Source organism: Macrobrachium nipponense, chromosome 1 (genome assembly GCF_015104395.2).
Source record: "Macrobrachium nipponense isolate FS-2020 chromosome 1, ASM1510439v2, whole genome shotgun sequence".
Lineage (NCBI taxonomy): Eukaryota > Metazoa > Arthropoda > Malacostraca > Decapoda > Palaemonidae > Macrobrachium > Macrobrachium nipponense.
The window spans coordinates 198,896,750-198,912,520 of record NC_087200.1 but is presented as its reverse complement, the minus strand read 5'-3'; the positions used below and the strand labels follow the sequence as shown (position 1 = coordinate 198,912,520).

Here is a 15,771-nt window from a genome sequence, read left to right as displayed (position 1 = left end):
AATACCTTGTCATTAGACATTGATTCTGCAAAGGAAGAAACAACACAGGCTACGACAACGACTACTGCATCCTCGGCCACGACATCACAGAAAACGACGAGCGGGAGTTCAACAACGTATCGTCTTTGCCAACAATGCAAGAAAAGGATGAGTACCCTATGACACGATAGTCATTCCTTATGCGTAAATTGTAGGCCTGTTCAATATAATGTAAAGACCAGATGTTTGGAATGTCAGGAGTGGTCTTTGGACCAGATGTTAGGGTATCTCAAACATAGGAAAGGTCTCGTATTAAGAAGTAACTGTAGGCAGGAAGAGACTAACGTAGATCAAGATAAAGACTTAGAGACAGTGCTCTTTAAGAGACTTGAGAGTACGCTGACATCGAGTATGACATCTCTGTTACCGATTTTATGTCAAGATTATGTGAGGATAGATCGAGCAATAGGGATACTGAAATTACTAATCGTTCTGTTCCAGCTCCCCTGCCTGTTCCAGAATCAGCCCTAACCGGTGCTGGGGGTTATGGGATCCGCAAGCCCACGGGCAGGATCCGCCAGTCCCCCATGGCGCGGAGCAGGCAGTGTTGGCAGCAGATTCCCCTTCCCCTTACTCGATGACATCTCTGTCACCGATTTTAGTCAAGATTATGTGAGGATAGATCGAGCAATAGGGATACTGAAATTACTAATCGTTCTTTTCCAGCTTCCCCTGCCTGTTCCAGAATCAGCCCTAACCGGTGCTGGGGGTTATGGGATCCGCAAGCCCACGGGCCAGGATCCGCCGTCCCCCCTGGCGCGGAGCAGGCAGTGTTGGCAGCAGGTTCCCCTTCCTCGATGTGTAAGTTCTCAGGATGATAAAAACTTAGGTCAGATATAGACGATAGGGATAATAGGCCTACATAGTGTTTAGTTTAGGAAGAGAAGTGCAGGCTTCTTCGGGTCGGTTTTCTATTAAAAGTAGTAGTTTTTAGAGCACAGTGTCCTTAAAGCATCTTTAGGCTTTTTCCTGCTTCGAGTTCCTTGCATCAGAAGCTTTTAGGCCAGGGTTGGTCTTTCAGATATGCATGCTCCTTCGTCTTTAAGGTTACTTTCCTCTACGTATACGATACGATAATTGTTAATATCAACTAATTCTCCGTTCAATGCATATTGACTTACGATATTCAGTATGAAGAGAAATCGAATAAAATTAACTACGGTTAGCCTAGTGTTCACGATGATATATCGTATGCATATTCAGTAGCCTAGCCTAACCTAAAGTATTCGCTATACAACATATCGGTAGTTATTTTTATTTTGGCTAACGCTGTAGGCTTAAGGCAATCTTGACTTCGGATAATTCAATACAGGTGTAATTGAAAACGAACGAGAATCCGATCTGAGGATAATTAATATGAATGTAATCGAACAGAATGAAGATCGGATTCTGTCCGAACTAAAGCATTATAATTGTATTATGTGTATCATCATATTGGCGTAGTATAAACACTAAACTGGCAGTCATTCACGCTGGAATCAGCGGATGACGAATACGGGTTTGCGTCGCCGTATCCATCTCATTCTCTCCTGATTGACTAAAATGACTAACGTAACAACACTCTCACTTATGCCAAGTTTGTACAAACGTCTTAAAGGAGACGTGTCTTCAACTATGTTGACATTTAATATAGTCAATGAGGTATCTATCTTGGGGCATATAAACAGATGTCAGATATAAGGAATTGTATGCATGACGTCTTCATACGCTTTAACAAACTATTGCCGTCAGTATTTACATTGAGCTGATGTCAATTACAGTTACAAATTATTACCAGTCGTATTATCAAATTACAATGACAACTGAAATTTAATATTAGGCCTAATAAAGTTAATTTAATACCTTTAAATATATTTTATTACTTTTCAATTAAATTATATTACACTAGCTTGTCGTCAACAGCACTATTGTAAGGAGGTGTGGTTTAGACAGACAAGGATGCCGGCTAGTCTATTTTTTTTTTCTCCTTGGCTTCAGATTCAACCATATCACTTGGTCTCGGCTAATGTTTTTGTCCTTAGTTAGCATATTAATGAATATCTGGATACTTAACTTATGTAACGAAGTCATACTGTTCGTCTTACGATGTAATTTAAGACCAAAATTTGACTGATACGTCTCATCGGAAGCTAGTTTTTCCCCGGGGGGTTAGATGGCGTTAAATTTAGGATTCCGTTCGTTTTTCACTCGTTTTCATAGGTATTACGAAACCTTACACTTTATATACGTTATTAATCCTTTGTCTGTGTGAAAACAACAGTAATGAGCTCTTTCATGCTATTAGTTTCTTTTACCACGGCTGCGTTGGAATTCATACATAAGCTCGGGACTTTCTGTCCAGTTGCTGATGAACGTAATTTTGCCTTATTAGCTTCAGCTGCATTTATAACATGAATACAGTAATTACCGTCCCACGCGGATGAATACAATAACGGATGTTGCTATCGGATTCGATTACTGTCACACGCTGATTAATACAATAAAGTGATGTTGTTATAGGAGTCGATCGCATTAGCAACAAGTTCTCGTTCGGTTGTTCATAGCTGTACGGAGTTATACGAGTATTATCGTTAAGATAATACCCTTTTTAACTTGCTGCAATTTTGCGGAGGTGGAGTATTAGACGATCGTAATTTCTCTCTCTCTCTCTCTCTCTCTCTCTCTCTTCCTGATTTTATCTCTCTCTCTCTCTCTTTCCCTGATTTTGATATTCTCTCTTTTTCCTAGACGATTGTGTTTCTCTCTCTCTCTCTCTCTCTCTCTCTCTCTCTTACTTTTCTGATTTCATATTCTCTCCATATTCTCTCATCCTATTTTTCCACGCTCTCCTAACACTGGACTCATTGTGCAATAGAGGTTTTTCTTCCTTTCACACCTTTCAAACTTTCTCAATTTCCCTTCAGCGCTGACTGACCTCATAGGTCCCAATACTCGGCCTTTGGCCTAAATTCTATTTTTAAACCCAACAATCTTGCTGTCTGAGTTAGTATTAGAGTAGGGAGCGAATATTCGGAATATGTATAAGGTATTCATGATATATATATCACAAGAGGATTTTAAGTATTAGGAAAGATAGGAAAGAACATGTCTGGGTCTATCTGAGGGTATTTTTTCCAAGTGCCAACCAGGCAGAGTACAGACAGGCAGGTACAACACTACAAGAGAGGACATCACTACGATCGACGACACCGTTGTCTCCTCCGTACATGAGAGGCCTAAGGCCACATGGAGGTCTCAGTTTCCCTTCCATACATGAGAGGCCGAGAGCCACATGGGAGTCTTCAGATTCCCTCCATACATGAGAGGCCGAGCCACATGGGAAGTCTTCAGATTCCCTCCATACATGAGAGGCCGAGAGCCACATGGGAGGTCTTCAGTTTTTCCTCTACTCAGTGAGGCACATAGCCAGCTGAGAGGAAACAGGTTTGTATCCCTTCCGCACTCAATGAGTTTTGACCTTAGGGTAGAGGTGCAGGGAGTTTTTCCCTCCACATATGGCAGGCCTAGAAGGCCACACATGGGAGATTAGCTTGGACGAGTGACAAATGAACTTGAGACTGACTCGCATACTCAATTATATTGACTGACACTAGTACAGTGGAGGGCCGGGAGGCAGATTTGATTCCCCACCTCCAAATTAATGTTGTTAATCGGGCTAGTTCAGGTGTTCAGGGGGTGTATTGCAATATGAAGTTTTTATTGTAAAACTAATATTGTAATACTACCTGAACACCTGAAATGATTCCCACCCTCCTCCCCTCTCATACAGAGTTATTGAGTTATGATTGACGTGAGAGGCAGGTGTGACCGGCCCGTGAGGCAGGGCTACTAGCGGTGGGCTGGTAACTAGGTAACGAGGGTGTTTGCCAGGAGATTGGCAACACTGATCGTTTATTTTAACCAAAGATTTGGTAAATTTTTAATAAATGATGGTTCGGGCTGGTAAGTGACCAGGGCTAGTTCAGGTGTTCAGGTAGGTATTACAATATTAGTTTTACAATCAAAAACTTCATTTCTGGGTGAGGACCTGTGTCGCCCGTGAAATGTCCTTATAGCACTCATTTCTAGGTATAAATAAATGCTAAATATACCAGAGAAAAAAGCCATATGGAATGCTGGGGTTACTACCCCCAGCTCGCTCACCCTCATAGGGCGTCGGTATAGCACAGGGGCGAGTGGAAGCCACTGCCACAGATACTCTGCCAATTAGCTCTCTCCTCTCTTCAAAATCCCTCGCCAGAGAGGTGCCGTTACACGGCCACCTTCCACTCGTCACTGCTACTTCTGCCAAGAATCTTCATTCTGAATTACGCACCCAAGCTAGGGCCAGCTAAAGGGTGGGGAAAGGAAAGATAGGGATGGGTTCACTGGGTGACACAGGTCCTCACCCAGAAATAGATTTTTCCTTTGTCAAAATCCCTTTTCTGGGATCGACCTGTGTCGCCCAGTGAAATAGTAACAGAGAATTGGCCATACAAGCTTGGTAAATAGAGAGTAAAACAAAAAAAATTTATATAAAAGGAAAAAATAAAATTTTTCTTACAATCATTGTTTTAATGATCCCAGATAAGGATACAAAATACCAGGAGTAATTAACATATGAAATTATATGACCAAGTTCATACCATCACCAGGAAAAGAGCACAGGTAATGAGTGTAAAATACATGAATTAATGAACTATGTACAAGAACAGGAGTGGGTTGATAAGCAATCCGGTCCGTAACAAAAAAGGCAAAAAGGGAGGGAAAACAAGTGAGGCAGGTAGGTGAGAGGGAGTACCAAAAGGTAATTAATAGCAATATCAATGATAATTAATAATATACAACATTACAACATACATAATTAGGCTGTATCAGGGAAGACAACATTCCCTGCAGCCACTGCAGAATATTTAAGGGCCTCTAGAGACTTTAGATAGTGATGTTTAAATACTGTTGGAGATTTCCAACCCGTGTACTTTTTGAGATCATCAAAGTTCATATGATGAAAATAATTAACTGAGGTAGCCACTGCTTGGATATCATGGACCTGAGGAACTGAATCCGGGTTAGCTTGTTTAATAAAATGAAGAATTTGTTGTCTGATGGCCTTCAAGGAAATGGTTCCACCATTCTCTCTAATAAAAAGAGGACCTGAAGACCTATTAGAAGTCCTGTCAAGATAAGACTTTAATGTAATAACTGGACATAATGATGGGTCCTGTGGAAGGGGAACAATCTTCCACGGAGACCATCTGTTCTGAAGGTCTTCATTCTTTGCCAAGAATTTCAGATCTGGAGAAAGAAGAACTTCTGACGGGAGGAAATCGACATGATTTGGTTCTCTAGAGAGAGCCGACAGTTCAGAAGGGTTATATATAAGCATGATTCATTATCAGTGTCTGAAGCTAACTTGAGTATGTCATTTAGAAACCAGGAGACTGTATGAGGCCGGTTTACTGGTCTCAGACGAGCACACGCTCTAGGGATAGACGAGAAGTACGAATCTGTTAAATCAATATTAAAGCCAGACTGAAGTATCTTCCTCAAGGCGGATTTAGTCGTAGTAATGGTACTAGCAGCTAAGCCTTTTTCGAACAGAGTTCTAAAAAATGAAATTGCCAGATTTGTAGTCATTGTCTGAACATCTGATTCTTTTAGAAAGATGGCTAACTTCCTCACTGCCGAATCATACTGCCGAAGTGTCGATTCCCTTTTGTCTGATTCCACGAACAATATGTTTAGCGGATCAATATTAGCATCTTTCTGGTCTGCAAACTTCATAAAGTCCATAAAGGTAGGGCATTCAGAATTCTTGAGGAAGCTGACACAGGCTGAGTTTGTGCCACCTGAGTCAACTTTGGATTGGGAATCCGTCTGGGACAGAGTTTCAACTCTAGTAGAAGAGGAAACCAATTGCTCTTCTGCCAGTTGGGTGCTACCAGTACTATCCGCCCTTTGAAAGATCTGAGTTTGTGTAGAACTTAAATCAAAAGGTTTATTGGCGGAAATAGGTAAATCTTCTGCCAAATGTTCCAGTCTATGGACATCGCATCTGTGGCGTGAGCCAGAGGATCCAAATTGGGAGCCACATAACATGGAAGTTTGTGGTTGGACTCCGTGGCGAACAGGTATACCTGAAGGCCTGGTACCTGCAGGCAAATCCAATTGAACGACTTTGTGGCCAAGGACCACTCCGATTCCAGCGTAGTTGTCCTGGACAGTGAATTCGCAATGACATTCCGTACTCCTGCCAGGTGAGTAGCTGACAGGTGCCAATGATGTTTCATTGCCAACGATAAGATTCCTATCATCACGTGGTTTATGTGGCTTGACTTGGAGCCTCCTCTGTTAGGCAGGGAACTATCACTGCACTGTCCGAGACTAGTCTGATATGAATATTCCTGGCCGGAGCTAGTCATTTCAGGGTCAAGAAAATGGCCATTGCTTCTAGGATGTTGATATGAAACTGACGGAATACTGTCGACCATGTTCCTTGAACCTTCTTGTACTGAGAATAGCCCCCCATCCGCTCAGAGAGGCTACTAGAGATGGCGGGGGAAATTGGAGTAGTACCGACTAGGAAAGACTCTTGACTGTCGTCCATGGACGAAGTCTTTTCCTTAGTATCAGCGGAATCAAAGAGATTTTGTCTCTTGAGTCTGCTGTTGGCTCTTCCCCGCCATACCCGATTGATGTCCTTTAGTCTGGCTTTCAACAAAAGATCTGTTATTGAAGCAAACTGAAGTGAACCTAAGACTCTTTCTTGGGTACGACGAGAAGCCTGTCTGTTCTTGAGGAAGTGTCTCATAGCTTTCGCTATCTCTTTGCACTTGGCTGGCGGAAGAGATAGTTTGTGTGTGGTTAGATCCCATTGAATTCCTAACCATTGAAAGCGAGACGCTGGAATGAGACGGGACTTTTCCTTGTTTATCTGGAATCCCAGATACTCTAGAAATTTTATTACTTTGGTTGTTGCCCTGCGACATTCCTTGTCGTTGGGTGCCCAAATGAGCCAGTCGTCTAGGTAAGCTACTAGCGTAACTCCCTGAGCTCTTAGTTCCTGAACTACCGTCTCCTAGTTTGGTGAATATTCTGGCCGTTATGTTAAGCCCGAATGGCATGACTCTGAACGAGTAAGCCTGTCTTCCTAGTTTGAAGCCTAGGTAGGGAGAAAAGTTTCTCGCTATCGGGACGTGATAATAAGCGTCTGTAAGATCGATAGAGATGGTGACGACCCCACGGGGAAGTAAGGTCCGCATCTGCGAGACGGTTAGCATGCGGAACTTGTCGCATTGAATGTATGAGTTGAGACGGGACAAGTCCAGAATCACTCTTCGTTTGTCCGTGTCCTTCTTTGGCACAGTGAACAAACGTCCTTGAAATTTCAGGTGTCTGGCTTTTTTTATTGCCTTCTTTTGAAGAAGGTCTTTGGCATAGTTTAGAAGGTCTGTCGTTGGAATTTGGTGGAAACTGACTGGTGGAGGAGGCCCTTTTATCCATCTCCACCCCAGACCTTTTGATACGATACTATGGGCCCACATACTGAAGGTCCAGTAGTCCCGGGAGAGGTACAGTCTCCCGCCTACCTGGAGAGGTTCATTGATTGGGTGAGGTCTTACTTCCTCTGCCTCTGGAGAGAGCTCTGGAACCAGCTCTGTGCCGATAAGCTCCTCTGCTCTGCTACCCCTTGCGTGCCTGTTATAGCTTTGAAGCGCCCCTTGCACATCAAACGAAGCGTTGAAGGTTGGGGACATCACGAAAGTAGCCGAACTTGAGGACTGTTGAGTTGGCTGACTCTGTAGCAGTACAAATTGTTGTTGTTGTGGTCGTGCCATAGAGGTCGAAGGTTGACCAAGCTGGGAGACGGGAACTGCTTGCACCACCGCCTGTGTCTGAGAGGTCTGGAAAGGCTGATACTTCCTGACCCTCTTCCTACACTTGGCTTGCGGTCTGGAGGTCTCCGACTTCATTTTGAAGGGAAGGCCCCAACGGACACGAAGGTTCTGGTTAGCCCTAGATGCCTCACTGATGACGCTGTTAACCACGTCATCAGGAAAGAGGTTGGATCCCCAGATCGATGCCTTAATAAGCTTATTAGACTCATGTCTGATGGAAGCATAGGCAAGGACATGCTTCCTGCAATTCTCCCTAGCCACCACATAATCATACAGGTCACACTGGAAAGTCTGCAGCAGCGACTTTGTTAGGACCCGGAATAGAGGTTCCTCAGCGTAGACAGAGGCCGTCAACTCTGAAGTAGTAACCAAGTTGATCGACCTACTCAATCTACACTTTGCCTCAAACTCTGCCTTTACCATAGCATCCGGAATTCTGGGTAAACGTTCACTATACTGTGTGGAGGCACACTCCGGATTGAGTTTGCCCACTGTGAACGTTTCCGAAGCGCCCAACCAGCACTCCAAATCTCCAGGAAAGAGCAGAGAGGTAGGCTCTGTCTCTCGAAGCTGAGGCATTGGCTTCTCCTCCATTCCGGCTTGCAGAGTTAATTCCGCGATCTTAGATGTACAAGGGGTTGGGATGTTATCCCCCACCACGAACATGGTGTAGCAACCTTTGTGTGGCGTCAACTTAGTGTGGACGCAATTCCATTCCGAAAGGGTGTGGACCCATGCCGACTGTGCTTGATCTCTAGGATAGATCACAGTCTCCTTTGGGACCCTGTCTACCCTGACAAACGCTTCCTCAGCTAATCGGGCGTAGCCTGGGAAGGGAAATTGGAGGTCCGCCGAGAAGAACTCATAATCTTCCACGGGACAGGTTCCACAGCCTTCAATTGTCAGCATGCCATCCGAAAAGGGAGCATGCAGTGCCAACCGCCATGGGTTGTTGTCCTCGAATGGCAGGAGCTTAGATGCATCCGGCACAATAAAGGACTGCTGTGTGCCCCCGGACTGAATAAGTCCAGCCAGCAAGCTCTCCTGAGTCTGAAGTCTCTGAGCCAGAGACAGGATGGACTGCCCTGATGTCTCTAAACCCGAGGTGAGCTGAGAGGACATCGATTGGAATCTCGAGTCCACAATACTGCCCATCTTCTCCATGAGAAGATCAGCAAAGGCGTCAGGGTCAAAGCCGGACTCCGTCGGTCTGGCTTTAGAACCCTTAGCTCTCGACCCCTTAGGTGGGGGAGTAGCTTTTGCCAAGGACATCATGATGTGGACAGTGGCCTTCGACCAAACCTACTAAATTCGAATTTTTCGATCTAGACCGGTAGGGAGGATAGGTCCAACAATGTGATAAGAGAAAGGCTCTCTATCCTTGACATCTTTCCCTATAGCACCGTAGCGCCGACAGGGGGAGAGGCATAAAGGGACAGGGGTAGGGACACTTAGCCTACCTTTCAGGCTTGGTCAGTTAAGCCAGGGAAGGAAGCAACTCTACCAACCTCTCAATGATATGAAATCAAAGTGCATAATTTAACCTTTATTTGGTTCTTATTAAACAATAACTCATTCATATCTCACACCGGGATAGAGAGAGGGAGGGGGGACTCTCTCATCTCCCATGATAAATGCGATAGGCTACTAGCCCTTTCATGCCGATTGGACGTATTAACCCTTTGAATACGACTGGGTCGTATACGATACGTTTCCTAAGGTATCCCAGAACACGGGTGTATCGTATACGGTCACTGGCAATTTTCTTTCATGTGGAGACTGATGATTGAACTATTGGCCTGTTTTACTGATATGGTTACAATCTGCAGTTTTGTCATACTGTGAATTCATATAAAGTGTGCATTTCCCTAAAATTCATTATTTTTCATCAAATATGTCGTAGGAGGAGGAGTCAAGCGTTACGACATCTTCGAGCTTGGACCGCCGGCAGATCGAGAGAAGAGCTCTCGATGACGATAATTATTTTGTAGACTTCTTGGTTAATTTTCTAGATATGAAAATGAATGGATTTAGAAGGCAATTAAATGTATAATTATACGCCTGGTGCAAGAGACAGTGATGAAATTTCAACCGCAGTAAAAATAACGAAAATCTGCTACCTAACGAAAGTAACGGTGTTGAAAGAAGTCGGATAGAGCGACTGCGAGTTGACTCAGGTGATGTGGGAGTGGGTTGCCAGTAAGTTCCAGCCCCGAGATTTCGTATTTGACGGCAGTGGCAGGGCATTACGTCAAGATGTAATGCGAATGAAAATTCAAAGGAAGTACTCCGAAGTAGATCATGTTTTTCAATTTTTCGATAACGACTTTATGTGGCTGACTATTAGAGAGACAACCCGTTATAAAAGATTCCTTGTTGATTACGATTGGAGATGCAGTACCAAAATATATGCGAAAGTTTGCCAGGTTACTGTGAACGAAATGGTACGCTTCCTGTGTGTGATTATGATCATGTCGCATCTAAGTAAACGTCGCATCGTTGATTACTTGATTACGCTTGAGGCAAAACTAGACAAAAGGAGAATGAGAAGGCTGATGGCAAGGGACAGATTTCATCGAATTCTAGCTCTACATTTCGTTGACATTCACAAGGGAAAAAAAAAAACATTTCGTTGATAATTCACAGGAGAGACCCAGATAAAAATGAAATAAAATAGATAAATAAACTAGAGTTCGTCAATGTGCGTAGCAAAATCAGGGAAAAATTTCAATCTTTCCAAGATTTATGCATAGATGAAAGTTTCACATAAGTGACTTACCGAACAGTTACATAGCTTATAGCTTCTTACCTACGGCAGTCGAAATTCAAATTGTTGGCGCCAGCGGCGTTGCTATCTTAAGTATAGGTGATACAAGACCCGCCCACATCTGGGAACCCTGGGTACTGCTAGCCTTCTACCGTCAATTTTCGTTTCTGCCGCTCACTGGGGTAACACCCTGTGAGATTTTCGCTGCAGTCTCCTGCGTCGCCATTTTGGATTTTGGTTTTTGTTTAGTGATGTACAAGTTTTTGGTTTTTTCTTGCCAGTTAGCTATCTCTATTCAGTTTTTCGTCATTATTGCTAATTATGTCAGATTCTAGTTCATCTGCTGTAAGGTTTTGCAGCGCTGGCTGCAAAACAAGATTAGCTAAGTTATGTCACGATCCGCACTCTAAGTGCACTAAATGCAGAGGACAAAATTGTAATGGTATGGGATGTGACATGTGATGAATGTAAAGAATTGGATGAACAGGGATGGAAGGCGGTTAGATTCGCATGCTGAGAAAATGGAGAAAGATAGGAAGAGGAAGGCAGCTCTTAGGGCTAGTAGTAAGATAGGTTAGAAACTACTCCTGTTCCTTCAGAGACAAATAAGTCTTCTCTTGCCTCTCCTTTATTAGAGAATATTTCTCCAATTAATAGTCCTCCTACTTCTCCTTTGATTACCCCTGTTCAAGTTGCCCATGTTTCCGAACCCAACACCATTGCCTTGCTTGAGTCTAAGATGGATAAAAAGTTCGAAGTGTTAGCTGAATCAGTTATGAAGTTAGGAATGTCTTTTAAAGCTTTCGTAGATAGTACAGTGAAATCTAGTGCAGTGCAAAGTGTTAATGTTGCGCCTGAGGAGGCGGTTGTCCGTTCCCCCTCGACTCCCAGACGAAGGTCACTGTCCCGCTCCCACCGCAACCGGGAGAAGCATACCGGAGGTCGGAAGGAGTCTGGGGGAGTTTGCCCACGGTCAGCCGTCGACTCAGTCGACTCGCGGGTGTCGTCCAAAAAGATGTGGAAAGGTGTTAGTGTTTGTGATTCTCGTCTGTCTTTCTGATTCGGAAGTGCAATCGCCAGTGCGCAAAAGGCGAGGTGATTTGGTGTCTCGACGCCGTTTTAAAAAGACATTCGATTCTTGCGGGTGATTCGTCACCGACTCCTGTTAAGAAGTCTAAGAGGCATTGGAGTCCTCAACCTTCGTGTAGTTTTGCTCCGGATGTGATATTTAGTGAATCTCCTCCGCAGTCGCATTTTTCGGCTAAAAGCAATGGCTCTCGGACTAGACTTTGTGATAATTCACATCGCTCGACTCTCCCAAGCGAGTCTCGGTCGCAGTTTCGGCTCGGTAGCCTCGTTCGACTCCGTATTACTGTCCAGAGAAGCGTATTCGCTCGTCTTTGTCGACTCCCCTCGCCGTGAGTCGATAGGAATTTCGACTGGTTGTTTTCGCTGTGTCGACTCGTGGTGCGAAGACTTCACCTGTTAGAAAGAATCGTTCTTCGACTGAAAGACCATCGACTGCTACAGTGTTAGACGATTCTACCTTAGCTCCATTTAAGAAAGCATTTCCAGATCTTATGAGTTTGTTGAAATCCTCCACCGGGGTAGAACATAAGCCTGATTTCGACTCTGCTTCCGTGCAGTCTGAAGAGGAAGCTTTGGATCAAGATGACAAGGATTCGTCGGCTTATTCGAGTCTTCTTAAATTTTTCACCTGTCCACTTATCCAGATTACTTTGAACCTCTTCTCCGTCTTCACCGCCTTCAATGTTCGTTAAAGATAGGAAGACAGCGTATTCGTGTCTACCTAAACTGGTTCTTTCTCAGTCCTCGAAGCAGGCCCTTAAGGAGTCAACAGAGTGGCTTTCTAAGAAGAGGGAAACAGGTAAGGCTTCGTTTGCTTTCCCACCTTCTAAGCTTCAGAGTAAAGCGTATCGCTTCTACGCAACTGGAGAAGTTCCTTCTTTGGGAGTGTCTGCCTCCTCCCAGGGAGACTTCTCCGGTTTAGTGGACTCACACCGAAGAGCAGCTTTTTCGTCAGCTAAAATTTTTGTTTTCTTCTTCAGAGCTGGACCATTTGGTGAAGAATATTTTTAAAGTATTTGAGGTATTTAGTTTTTTGGACTGGACTATGGCCTCTTTAGCTCGCAAGATTGAGACGTGTCTTTAGAAGAAGATTTTGCCACAGACTGGTTAGGAGTTCTGTCCTGTGCGGATAAGGCTGTTAGAGATGGTCAGGAGAATTAGCCGCCCTTTTCACAATGGGAGTGATGAAGAAGAGAGAAGGTGGTGTTCTTTCGTGTCTAAAGGAGTCACTAATAACCAGAAGTCGGCTCTCATGTTTGCCTCTCTGTAAATCTCATCTTTTCCCTGCCTGAAGAAACCATTCAGCAAATTCTTCGGATTTAGAAAAGAAATCTACTAATGATCTCCTTCTTCAGTCTTCCAGACGTCCGAAAGAGCCTACTACGACAGGAGCTAGAAGTCTTCTCCTCTTCAGAAGCATCCCTTTCGAGGGAATAAACCTAAGTGGCAACGACCCAGGACTAATTTGCGTCCACAGTACAAGTCCTCAAGAAACCTCCCCCCAAACCTTCGGACAAGTGAGAAGCCGTTCCTTCACGTGCAAGTAGGGGCAAGACTCCATCTTTTTTGGGAAGAATGGAGTCGAGAGGTGCAGAGCAATGGGTAGTTCAAGTTCTTCGAGAGGGATACTCGATTCTTTTTGTTTTAGATCCTCCTCTCTCCGATACACCAATCAGCTTAACAGCATATTCTCCAGGATCAGAGAGAAGCTTTGGCTTTAGCAGCAGAGGTCAATGCACTCATCAAGAAGGGAGCAATAGAGGAAAGTCCTCGACAGTTCTCAGGATTCTACAACAGACTCTTTGTAGTTCCCAAAGCCTCGGGTAGGTTGGAGGCCAGTGCTAGATGTAAGCGCATTGAACCTTTTTGTGCTTGAAGACAAAGTTCAATATGGAACAAATCATTCTGTGAGGTCGGCACTTCGCCCAGGGCGATTTGGATGGTGTCCCTGGACATGAAGGACGCCTACTTTCATGTCCCGATTCACCAGAGTTCAAAGAAGTTCCTGAGATTTGTGTTCGAAGGGAGGACGTATCATTCAGAGCCCTTTGTTTCGGCCTTTCGACGGCCCCTCAAGTATATACTCGTGTTCTTGCTCCATTGGGGAAATGGCTGCATATGTTGGGCATAAATGCAGCATTTTACCTTGACGACTGGCTTCTCAGATCGGGTTCGAGGACACAGTGCGTGAAGGATTTACGGAAGACACTGTCATTAGCGAGTCAATTGGGAATTCTCATCAACCTGGAGAAGTCTCAATTAGTGCCGTCCCAGAAGATCCCCTATTTGGGGATGATTCTGGACTCTCAGACTTTTCGGGTTTTCTGTCCCCGAAAAGAATAGAATCTTGCCTCAAAAAAGTGAGCCAATTCCTGAATCGTCAGTCCTCCTCCGCCTTGGAATGGATGAGTCTTCTAGGGACGTTATCATCAGTAGAGACGTTTGTAAAGTTGGGTCGTCTTCACATGAGGTCTCTTCAGTTTTATCTCAAAGCGAGTTGGTGTCGGAAGTCTCAACCAGACCACTATTCGTTCCCAGTGTCGGAAGAGATCAAGAACGACTTGAGATGGTGGATGTCGAGGGAAAGATTGCAGGAGGGTCTCTCCCTGACAATTAAGGAACCCAGACGTAGAATTATACTCCGACGCATCGGACAGAGGTTGGGAGCTCTCCTAGGGACCAAAAAGATCTCAGGATTATGGTCAGAGAAAGAGAGGTTGAATCACATCAACATGAAGGAGTTGAAGGCGATTTGGTTCGGTCTGCAAGCATCGCTCTTTGGGTCGTGGGAAAGAGAGTGGCAGTATACTCCGACAACACCACCAGCTCTATCTTATATTCGAGGAAATCAGGGAGGAACCCATTCATTCTCCCTCAACAAAGTCGCAGAAGATCTCCTTCTCTGGTCTCAAGATCGGGATATTTCCCTCGTTCCGAGGTTTGTACAGGGGAAGTTAAATGTACTGGCAGACGAACTCAGTCGAGTAAACCAAGTTCTTCCACGGAGTGGACATTGCAAGACAAAATTTGTCAGGAACTGTGGAAACTTTGGGGAAGACCTTCAGTGGATCTGTTTGCCACGTCGAGGAACAATCGACTTCCGATCTTTTGTGCCCCAGTTCCAGATCCTCTTGCTTGGAAGACCGACGCAATGCTTCAGGATTGGACGGGTCTAGACGTTTACGCCTTTCCCCCATTTGGAATGATCAGAGAGGTGTTGAACAAGTTCCTCTCACATCAAAATGTGTCAATGACGTTGGTAGCACCATTCTGGCCCAGGAAGAGTGGTTTCCAGACCTTCTCAAGTTGGTTATAGACCATCCCAGACTTCTTCCTCAGTATCCTCGGCTACTCAAACAGCCCCACTTCGACAGGTATCATCAGAATTTGTCCGCTCTGTCACTGACAGGGTTCAGACTGTCCGGAAACTCGTCAGAGCTAAGGGGTTTTCTCGTAGAGCGGCAGAGGCTATTGCTAACTGTCGAAGAAGCTCTTCTGCCAAGCAAGCTTACCAATCAACAGTGGGGAGTCTTTAGGACGTGGTGCAGAAGACATAATTTCTCGTCTTCTAAACCTCTGGTGACAGAAATAGCTGATTTTTTGCTGTACCTTAAAGAAGTTAAGAACTTGTCGGTATCGACAATTAAAGGGTACAGAGCTATGCTGTCCTCAGTGTTTAAGCATAGAGGGCTTGACATCTCTAACCAGGATATTGGAGATTTAATTAAATCTTTTAATACAGTAAAAGTATCCAAGAAGGATAGTGTGGACTGGAACTTGGACGTAGTTTTAACTTTTCTGATGTCTTCACGATTCGAGCCACTTCGTGAAGCGTCTTTGAGAGATGTAACGAGGAAGGCACTTTTTCTCTTCGCTTTGGCTACAGCAGGAAGAGTGAGTGAGTTACAAGCCATCCACAAAGAGGTGGGGTTCAAAAATCGTAATGCGGTTTGTTTTTCTTTTGTTAACGAATTTTTAGCAAAGAACGAATCTCCCTCC

The 15,771-nt window shown here is 44.4% G+C and overlaps 3 protein-coding genes across 7 annotated transcripts in view; 1 reads left to right on the top strand and 2 right to left on the bottom strand.

The window, feature by feature from the left end:
- LOC135220010 (uncharacterized) overlaps positions 1-15,771 on the bottom strand; it is a 397,255-nt gene that overhangs the window by 237,375 nt on the left and 144,109 nt on the right. The gene's annotated exons all lie outside the window — the stretch shown is intronic.
- LOC135219054 (uncharacterized) overlaps positions 1-15,771 on the top strand; it is a 113,915-nt gene that overhangs the window by 33,200 nt on the left and 64,944 nt on the right. The window lies entirely within an intron of this gene.
- LOC135220228 (uncharacterized) overlaps positions 1-15,771 on the bottom strand; it is a 51,250-nt gene that overhangs the window by 8,297 nt on the left and 27,182 nt on the right. The gene's annotated exons all lie outside the window — the stretch shown is intronic.